Source organism: Poecilia formosa, unplaced genomic scaffold, assembly GCF_000485575.1.
Source record: "Poecilia formosa unplaced genomic scaffold, Poecilia_formosa-5.1.2 Scaffold153, whole genome shotgun sequence".
NCBI lineage: Eukaryota > Metazoa > Chordata > Actinopteri > Cyprinodontiformes > Poeciliidae > Poecilia > Poecilia formosa.
In genome coordinates, this window is record NW_006800092.1 from 1,003,508 (window position 1) to 1,014,726 (window position 11,219).

General features: G+C 39.5%; 1 long non-coding RNA gene across 2 annotated transcripts in view; it reads left to right on the forward strand.

Annotated features, from left to right (window-relative positions):
• Positions 1-4,474: 4,474 nt before the first annotated feature.
• Positions 4,475-11,219, forward strand: part of LOC107837576 (uncharacterized) — a 77,383-nt gene continuing 70,638 nt past the window's right edge. For both annotated transcript variants that reach the window (XR_001663603.1, XR_001663604.1), the window contains exon 1: positions 4,475-4,709. This is a non-coding gene — a long non-coding RNA (uncharacterized LOC107837576). The remainder of the gene's footprint in view (positions 4,710-11,219) is intronic.

Here is an 11,219-nt window from a genome sequence, read left to right on the forward strand (position 1 = left end):
ATACGAGCTTCACAGCAACAACTTCATCGTGCTGGCCGCGGTTTTATTTGACCCTGAATCTATTGTTTTGGCACTGAACAGACGATCCTGCAGCGTGAACTGACTCTTGGGTTTTGAAGCTTTACCTCTAAAGACTCCCTGCTCTCATGCCAATTTCAGCTTATCGGCTGAATTTTATAGTTTAGGGCTCGTAAACGCTCAGTTTAGTCAAGATAAAGCATATTCTGTAGAGCAGAAGCTGTTTTTGTTGCTGCTGTGCCATTCTGCTGATATGAAAACCAGATGCAGTTTTTACAGGAGGCAATTACTCAAGTTATTTCATTTTAATAATTTAAAAAAAAAAAAAAAAGCTCATTAGCCATTATTAAATTCAATTTTAGATATCCATGAAAAGTTTCGGATGTCAAAACTGCTTATCCCTGCATGTGTTAACATTAATTTAATGCACAAACAACTTGTAGTTTTAAGTTAGTTTTTTAAATGGTTTCCTAGAAGTACCAATTCAGGTAGCTGCCTGATGTCACAGGGAGGTAGAACTCTTCTAATTGGCTAATTTCAACTTCCTTTTAAATCCCCTCATTGTCTAAAAGTCAAATTTTTATTTTTGATTGAAAGTCCAAGAAATTAGCTCTCAAAACAAAACTTGATAACTTTTAAGGTTTTTATCAGAAAGATGTCTTCACTTTCTCAGTCAAGAAGTAGTGTGTAATTAGTTATTTGTTACTTAGCAGAACTATTTTTTACTGTGCACAAAGAGGAGCTGCACTGTCCTGAGTTAACTATGGTTATCTTTGTAGATCAAGTCATTGACTCAAATCAGATTGTAGTATCACAGTGTAGCTGCAATATCATTCTTAACCAGACGAGGGCAGCAAATGACCATCTGATTTTTCCAGATATGCCTAAAAACGGTTTGAAAAGCAACAGAAAACACTGAACGGTTTATTTCTCCTCCCTAAAACTTAAACTGTGACGTGAAAGCCTAAATAAATATGTTGCATAAAATGCCTTTAAAGATTTCCCTCAGGGGTTTCGCTTTCATCTTTATTGTCCTCCATAAACTTCTTTTCTGGGATCGCTTATTTTGCAAAATCCAACACTGACCGTACAACCGAAAAATATTTCCAGACAAGCCTGTTTTTGAGCTTTATGCTCAGGGAACAGCTCATTGTATAATGATAAAACTTCCATGCTGCAGGCTTGTAAATACCGTGGCCCCACAGAAACAAATTGACTGCAAAAATGTGTCTTGCTGCAGGAAGGAAGGCAGGGAGGGTGGAGGGGAGGGCAGTAGCTGTGGAGAGAAAATGAAAGAGAGTTCTTGTTTCCAGCACTCTTGTTATTGCAGCCTGTTCTGGCTGTCAGAGGACCTGACTGAACCCTGACCTCGCTGCCTGCAGCATGAGGAAGTGGTTAGACAGACTCACAACAAGAAGTGGTGCAGCTGAGTACTGAGAAGCCCTGGCTGTTCCCTCTGAGTGTGCTGCTGGCACGGCACCTCGGGCCACCGCCGCGGCTCCCCGGCCTCCCGAAACCCCTCCCCGAGCCTGTCTGTCCGCCGTCGAGCCCTCGTGTTCGTGTGCTGAATTAAACCGCACCTCTCCTCCCCCGAAAAGGGCCCGCGACCTCATTCTCAGCCGGAGAGCCGTGCTCTCATGGGAAAAATCGGCCCGAGTGCCATTAATGCTACTCTTTGCTCTGACCGCGTGGGTGCACCGTGCTGCCAGCCTCCCCGCTCATAAACACAGTCGGGGCTCAGTTAAAGCCCAGTCCTTGTTGAACTCCCACTCTCAAAATCCCTCCACATTGTCGCAGCAAAACTCTCCCTCTTACTCTATACGTGTGTGTGTTCGTACACACTCTGTCAGCAGTCTGGAGGGGACACGCCAGATGTCGGCGCTCTGTCTTGGAGTAATTAAACCGGTTGTTATGATGAAAGAATTTACTTGCCATTTGTTTCTCCTACTCGGATCTAATTGAGTGATTGAAATCTTAATTAGATTAGCTCCTCTTCTCACCTCCATTGTTCCTCAGCCTCTTTAATCCCTCATTTGTATTTTAATCTTCGCTGCTGCAGTTGGAACCCGGTGTTGAAATTCAGCTAAGCAGATAATTGCAGCAAAGCATTTTCTAATATATATTTAGAGGTTTTATTTTGAAACGTCCTCAGACTTTTAAAGTTTTTCTTTTCACTACCCAGAGACTGCCTGCAAGTTTGCTTTCTGTCTTGTCAGCAGCAGTCATCGTTTATATGTTCATTTAAAAGAGGAAAAAAAAAAAAAAATCCCATGATCGGGTTGATTTGGGAACTCTCTTGTAAAGACAAACCCACAGAGAGCTGTCTCCGGAGTTTGACTTCCCGTCAAAACTGTGGATCAGTCGCACTTTTTTCTCCTGCATTGGTTTTGTTTCCACAGCTTCACTTTTCTGGGTTTGGTTTCACTTCTTTGTCATTTTTTTCCCAAAAAAACCAACGGCAGGAACTAAACTTTGACCTCTGAAAGTACTGATCGCTTCTGAACTGCTTTTAATTTGATCTTGAAGTGAAAAGGAAATAGTGACATCTCCATTACGCAACACAATATAGAAAAAGTTTTTGTTTTATCTTTTTTTTTCTGGTTGTTGACTTGTCCAGATTAGGAGCTGGATTGAGCAGGATAAAGCTTTTAGATCAGTTTTGGCCTCAGAAGGCTATAAATAATCCTGTTTTTAGGTGGTGGTCAATTGTTTTTTTTTACTGTAATTTGAAAATTTAGGTTAATATGAATATCTGTTTCCAAATTAAATTTGAAAGGGCTAAAGATCTTTTGAATGAAATGCTAAAAAGCTAGATTAAGCCCGTAGAACGCCGTTGTTCTGACGCTTTTCTTTTTTGAGATCTTCTCGTCTGAAGGCGTTTTTGCTGAAGCCGTTCAGTCGGAGGTCTGATGGCTTTTTGTCTTTGGCCTGATGTGCGAGGATGTTTTCCTGAGACCTGAGGATGTCCTAAAATGCACACCGTACATGAGGCTTTGTGAGGATTTAACTTGGGTTACGATGCCAACATCTGTTTATCACAATGGAACAATGGAGGTCAAAACTTTGTCTCTGGACTCTATAAAATGAGCATTTGCCTTGTAAACATCACTATTTCAGATCCTTTTAGACATTCGAGTATTTTCCTTTTTTTTTGTATCCATGTTCAAAACAGGCCAGCTGTTTGGTGAAAGCTATAAATTATGTATCTGATGGTTGTTATCCAAGATGCTCTGGATACTAATAAACTCCTGAGATGTTTGATCTCTTTTGCACTTTGCTCTGAAAATAGCTGATTGTGGCTGGGCTGTATTTCAAATGGACTCCTCCATTTGCTGTTGGCGGTTGGTTTATTTGTGGGTCAAGTCAATAAAAACTGTTTAGATCATTGCAGTGACTGAGTGAAGCTTCATGACACTTTTATACTGTTTGACAACTTGTGTGCATTTGTAAATCTCCCCTCTGATTTTATTTTGCTAAACAGTACGTTATTATGACTGAACTAGATCTTTGTGAATTACTGTCATGCCAAACTTTAACCTTTTTCACATTTTGTCCCATGACAGCAACATACTACAATAATTTTTACTGGGATTTTAATTGAAAGAACAACACAAAGTAGTGGATATACTAAGTGGAATAAAAAAAAAATTGCTTGGTTTTTAACATGGTTTTGTCTGAATGTCGTGTTCGATGTCCAGATGAATTGTTGCCCAACATTTGATTGTTGTCAAATGTGGAGCATTTGATTGTTGTCAAATGTCCCCGTCTTTTTGCAGCGGAACAATGTCCCCACTGCAATGCGCATAGTGGGGATGGAACCAAAAGAGAGAAAACCTATGATTTGGTTTCACTTTGGTTTCTTTCTTCTGCTGATGATCTATAAGGAGGTTTATTTTGGTAAGGAGGCACTTGGCAGCCTCACCAAAAAGTTAAATGTTTAAAATCATTCATTTTTAGAAATACCTTTACAAAACTGTCTACTTACTTGTGTCACTGTCGCTGGACCTGTTTGTCTTGTGAAGAGTCATGAGAAGATATTAACAGGTTTATGGCTAAACTGAGCTGAATAAGCAAATGAGGTTTGCACTTTACATACTGTTCCAATTAAGATTAATGTGCAAGCGATAAGTTGAGATAAAGTTGAAAGCAACGATAAATGTAGTATATTCTCATTCGCATTTGAATGTGCGCTTTATGGGAATTATTTTCAGTTTTTATTCGTCATTTTAATTACACATCTGGTTGACGAAACAGCGCCTCCACTGTGGTTCAACAATTCCTATGCTATCTGTGTGGTGACATCTGGTATTGCACTGACAAATACTGAAACCCTCTTGTTGAGGTCTACCAACGTCATATCCGAGTGAGTTTTGTTTTACTTAAAGAAATGTTTGCATTAGTTTTTATGTTTAAAACCGTAGTTAATGCTGTTGGGGAAAAAATAGCATAAAGCTGCTAACAGCTTATTTGCAATTAAGTTTGTTCTGCTCGTTTGGTTTCAGCCCACATTTGTTCAGCCTCCGTAAATCACGGCCAGGTGTACGTCAGACGCGATAATTGGACTCCAATTTTCATACGACGAACATACGACGAAGAAAAATAGTTTCACCATGTGTGAAAAACAAGAAATCCAGAGGGAAACATCAAGACATCTAATCACCATAAAGACCGGTGGCCATCTCCAGATACAGGTGAAATGTGTCTTCTGAAAAAATACCAGTTTTTTTAAAACATTATTTCTCTCTATTTCCCTCTNACTCCTGACCACTGATGAAGGTACGAACGCTTCGCCTTTTGACTCAACTCTCTCCAATAGGACAGATCAGTTTTTACTCTCTACTTTCTATAAATTTGCCTGTAGTTATTGATTAAATTATGATTAGATTTGTACTTAATACCAGTTTATGTACGTGTTGTGTTGCTGGACCGTTTTATTTTCCTTTCATATAATCAATCAATTGACTTGTTGATTTTGACCCGATGAAACTATTTAAATCAATTGTGACGTGAAAAGCAACTGATGTTGTGTATAACGTGATTTTTTTTTTTTATTAACACAACAAAAGGTTATTACTTCCAGTTTCTGTGGCTGAATATCTAACTTATCTTTGTCTGCTTGAGTTGGAGATGGATAGGTTGTGTGTTTTAGCAGATAGTACCTGCTGCTTTAGAAAGACAGGTGGCAGGTCTGGAAACATGAGTGGCACAACAAGGTACTGACTGAGATATACAAAGATGCTAAAGAACACAATAGTTGTGTTCAATCATCCAGACTGCTGTAAAGTCAAACCTTAGTGGAAAGTATGTTCGGTAGATTCAGAGAAGTTATTACTGCCTCTGGCTGATCTCTGCTGTGCCGACCCTCATGTTATCTTACTATAGGTGAAGAGGTTAGACGGCGAACATCTGCCCTTCATATTCTGCATTCACGTAACCTCCTTTCTTTTTTTTTTCCTCCACTGGAGGTTCTTGGTTGGAATTTTCTGTCAACATTTAATTAAGATGTTTTTCTAAGCCTTGGAAAAACATTGTACCACTCCCTGTTAAAATGATTTCCTTCTGTGGTTGTCAGCTCTGTCACTCCGAACCTGATGGATACCACCACAGGCGCTTGTAATGGACAATCAGACCTTTCACGCTCGGTGAACTTTGATGTTAGTGTTACAAGCTTAACGCCAAGGCGGGCCAGGATTCAAAAATAGCAGCTCTCTGCAGGCTGTGAATGGATTTGTCAGTGGAAACCACACGCTTAGTGAAGCAGGTCCTCATAATTGCCCACTGACACACAGCCTGTTGGTGAACTCTCTGCTCCTTACCACAGAGTTTGAAAACCGAGCTGGAAAAAGTAAAAGAGGGGGGAAAGTCCAGGTCTAGAGCCGTCACTCAATACTCGGTTGCATAAGAGAGGAAAAACAGCATTATATTGGGTGGGAATGTTAAGTATCATCAGCGTATGATTGATTGGTATTATAATCTTGTCAACAAATTAACACTTTGCACTTATGCACTCTGCCTTATGCATCTGCCTCCACCAGCATCCTCTTAGACTCTAACAAACATTAATTTTCAGCAGCGTCAGACTGGCTTATTAATCCTTCTGCTCCGGAGGGAAATTACCTGCAAGTTTTTTTTCTTCTTCTAATGGGGACCAGCAGACCTCCGTGAATAGTGTTCCTCCTAAATATGCATTACTTGACTTAAAGGGGGGCAAATTATGGTTATTAGATGGAGTGAGAGTTATTAGAAAATCTACGAGTGAAACATTATTGCTGTGAAAGGGAGCTAAGGGACTCGTAAAACTTTTTTAGCTTTTTCACCAAACTCTGAGGCTTTTGACAGTGTGCTGTGCCCCTTCTGTTCTGCTCTCTTATATTAACACAGAGCTTCATGAGGTGAAGCAAGGCTTCAGTTTCCTGCTGTGAAAATTATTAATTTTGAGCTTTCTGCAAATGTTGTCCTCCCCCTCCATTTGTGTTGAAAGTAGGAATTCTTGAAATTAAGACATAGGATGTGATAGTTTATTCATAAAGCAACATCGACTGTCGTATAAAAAGCTTTATAAACCAAGATTATGTGCACAAACAAGGAATCTGACTTCGGTTTTCAATCGTTCACAGGCAGAAATATAAATATATAATCTTCTGTGGATCACGTTCCATATAGTGGAGCTCCTTCAATCAGTGCTCCTCCGCAGCTCTGATTGGCTAAGCAATGTAACGTGATCCTCTGCAGCAAGTGATGGCAAAGCGACGCGTCATCACGACTTTACACAAGTGTGTCTTTACCTCCGCGGCAGAGGCTCCGCCGAACCCCTGAGGTTCGATCGAACCCAGGTTAAGAACCACTGCTCTAGAGCCTAAAGCTCAGACCTTTCTCTACCTTGGCTCTAAACGTTTATCTCAGATTAAGCGTTGTCTTAAGGTCTTGATGCATGCCAAAATATTACCTATGTGAATGGTGTCATTTTGCATCCTTAGAAATTCAGAAAGTTTTCTTTTTTTAAAATCTATGATGACTTTAAAAGCCTGTATTTTTATTCAGCAGAATGACATGTTTGGAAGCCACAAGAAAAAGCACAAGATAGTTTTGTTTACAATCATAGTTGTTTACATTGTTCCATCTCTCGTGAGTTTAACAATGTGCCAGGAATATTGTGCTCCCAGAGGAGCTGAGCGGTTTGGGGACTTCATAAAAGAAGACAGAGAAAAATACACAGAACTAACAAAAATCTTATTCCCAATCGATTTAGACCAATTTTTTTTTTTTTTTTTTGATATGTGTTTTACTTTTGTTTATTTTACATTTGAAACTCCTGCCCAGTTTTCATGCGCCCACTATTCTTCTGTGACTTTCCGTAAGAGTAGTTTTCTTTTGTATCCAGTTCGGTTTCAAAGGGATTGAAAGTGAGTGGCACCCAACAAACAGAACCAGAACCAGAATCTTGATGTCTTTGCTTGCTAAAACAGAAGCTGCTGTTCTGAGATTCCTCTCTGGACTCAGTGAAGAGGCGGTGATGTGGACGGGACCCATCTGGAGTGACCCAGCTGGTTCTGATTCCAACGCTTTTCTTGCCCTTGTTGCAGTTTTGTTGCGGAAAGCTTTTTTGCTATTTATCCATTTCACTTTCAGTGCTTGTTTGTACAATTAAGATTTTTTCATTAACTTATTCATTAGAAAAACTTAATGCAATAAATATTTTTGCTTGATAAAGTAAGCCCTTATATAATTAATTATAATGGTATTGGTTGTTTGGATTTGCAGTAAAAATTGTCTTGTGTGTAATTCGATTTACAGGAACCATTAAAATGCTACATTTACATCTCATTAAATGACTTGATGATTAATGATAAAAAAGTTGTGGAAGTGAATTTTAGCAGTTTTGAAATTGTAATTTTTTGTTGTTTTTGAAACCATGGTGTTTGTTATAATTACTCGCTGAGCAATCAAGCTTTTATTTTTGGCATCCCGTTAAACTGAGTTTAACATCCTGCTTTTATTTATATGCAAAAACTCTTTATCCATGCAGTAATTTGTTGTGATTAAGCAGACAGCAGAGAAGAACAACAACTAAGTGGGATTCTTTTATTAAGCATAGTTTGAACCTTTGTCCCCAGAAGCAATGCGGTCTGTTGGTTGAACAGACGTAAACATAACCTTTGTCTTTTAGACTACTAATTTAAAACATTGTTTGTATTTCATGTTGTCACGACGGGAAAGTTTTTCTTTATTAAGAGACAAATCCTATTTACATCTAGATTTCAAGTCAGCTGTCCGGAATTCACATTGTGAAAAATTAGCAGCTTTTATTGTGCTCTTGTTTCTTTTAAAAACATGTCGCATAACATCTGGATGGGGTTTAGGTCAGGCAAACATGGTCTAAAAGAGAAATATTACTTTCTGCAAGAAGTCCTCAGACTAAGGACTAAGGCTTTCCTTATTGAAAGTCATTACCTGATGCGCCTTGCAACTTCTACACACAACTTGCAGGTTCATGCTCTTCCAGGACCTGAACCTCTGTGGTTTCATTGAAGAAAAATCCTCTCCGATCATGGCAGACTGCTGAGGCCATCTTCAATGTGTCATGCCAATAATGTTGGAAGACATCAAGACCAAAAATATATGTTTTTTCTCATCGGACTTTGAAACTGTCCGATTAAAAAACCCAGATATCTAAGCTCTCTCAACATGTTTGATGCAGACTTTGCAGTGAATACGGTTTTGTTCGTTTAGCCTTTCTCTCAAAAACAGTTATATATTATTATTGAACTGCGGTCAGCATCAGTAATAGGCCTTAGTTTGTTTTGAGGATGTCCCTGTTTTCTAATGACAGAAATGTCTCTTGCTCTTGTTTTTTAGTTTTGCATTTTGAAGCCCTACTTACAGCCACCTGCACAAAATGCCTTCATTTTCCAGTCTTAAGATTTTCATCCGGACTGTGTACTAGACCTTTTAGACTTCTTGCTGTGAGGTTAAGTACTGTGGTCAAGCTGACGTGCAAAAAGCTGGAACAGATTAGAGGTAACTGACAGCTTTGACTGCCAGGTTTAACCACAGATACAATTCAAAATTTCACCATTTGAAGTCGCTGCATTGCTATCTGTTTTGTTGCTTGATCAAGTTCAGAGAACATGTAGCCTGAAGTTATTTTTACCCACTAATTAGCAGACGGATCAAAATCAGGAAGTTTTTAAACGGTCTGAGCGAACTCGGAGCCCCATGGCGAGCCTGGTTAATGCAAAAGAGTAGTTGCACACTTGTGTAAACTCTTGCTGTTTTAATTCTTTTCACCACAGAGGACCGTGTTGTTTATAGCCCAAGCCGAACAGACCACCGCGTTTGTATTTGGAAGCTCTGTTCGCCATGAGAGCCGTAACAACCCAGAGCGGCTCCACAGAAGTTTCTGTTCGACGAGGTGCTCCAGACAGGAAACGACACTCTGGGGAACCACAGGCATCCATAAATATTCAAGCCTGGAGAAGTTTATAGAGTTTGTCGTTAAGGATTTATGGCAAACTGCAGAAGTGGGTCTGAACATTGTTTCATTCTTAACTACAGACCCTTCAGAGGGCAGGTGCTAATGTTGAAAAGCTGGACTGGTGCAAACATGATGGAGTTGAAATGAGCAGGGTCTGTGCTGCCTACAGGCTCTGGGCTTAATGAATCCTGTGGTTGGCTGCCTTCACAGAGCAGCGTTAGTTTCTCTGATGGGAGGATTTCCATCTGTCGTGTGGTTTGCAGGACTATGTCAGGGCAATCCAGGTGAAGCTATGCTGTTGCTTTATTGCGTCATAATCTTAAGATAAGCAAATGTGTGAACTTCTCATTTAAAACCAAGGATGAGCTCAGTTTAACATGATGTTGTCGGAGTATCTTCATGTTGAGGTTTTTTTTTTTTTTTTTTTTTTTTTGCAATGCATTAAAAGAGGAACATGACATGTCTCAGATAGCCGGCTTGCATTTTCACTGCTCGTTTTTGAGCGTTTTCTCTCTAAGCAAAAAAGAAACCAATCTTTTGCGGAACATCGGGGTTTTGGGTCAGCATATTTTGTTTCACAACCTGTTTTCCTCTCGGCTGGACGATGCCCATGTGTGCTCACCACAACCGCATGATGCTTCAACCAATACCCAGAATAAGCACTACTATGTCTTGCATTTCACACCTACTTTTTTCCCCTCATTTCTACACTTCTGCTTGTTCATCTGTCATGTTGGTGCATCTCTAGACTACTTGGCTTCTTTGCAACTCTGCCATTTTCCTTCAAAACCCATGAGTCAGTGGTGCTTCTGCTTCTCACCAAGATATGGTAATAGCAATTTGAAACTAAAGGTCACTGCATTCTTAATACTAGTTTTGAAGCCTAGTAGTGGCCGACTGAGCAGTGATACCTATTTCTGTTTCACTTTTAATGCTGAAAAGGGTCAGTATGCTTTGATTACCACAGCAACCAGCTGGTGATTAAATATGCAGGCGGCAAAAGATGACTTAGCAGCATCCTATCGAGCCATTTATAATGTGTCTCAACTTCTGTAGATTAAAAATACAGAGTGAGCGATGTTACTGTGTGGGCAAACTGATAAGTGCATCAAGATGTCTACCATCCAGCTGTTCACCATTCACTGTGCTTTGATGATGGCAGGTTTTGTGATTATTTTTATTGCTCGTTTTCCCAGGGGGGAGGAGGCAGAATTTAGTTAGCCAGACCTGAATATCGGATACAACAGAAGAGACTTTGTGGGCATTTTTAGCTGATTTAAAGACGTTGATGTCGTCCGCATACGTCTTGATGTGCACATTCTGACTGGAGTCTGGCAGTAATGAACTAAAGCCACCTAACAAAACGACCCTGGAGGGAAACATTAAGGAAACCACATGCCACATGATATTTTGTTTTATGCTGGATAAACACAACTCAGTTTAGAGCATTTGTAGAAAATATTTTAGTCAGTTAGCCTGAATAGAAGGATTTGAAGACTTTATGGCTTTATGATTTACAGTCCTCTTTAAATCCTCTTTAAATCCAAATATACAGTGGAACCGCATCATTCTTTGCATTTTTTTTTTAGATGTAGACTTATAGGGTTGTAAAATGAACTGCATAAAATGGGAGGGGTCATAATGTAAGTGCTCTATAAGGAGTTAGGCATTTTTGGCTTAAAAAAAAATATATATGTGTGTGTATATATATATATATATATATATA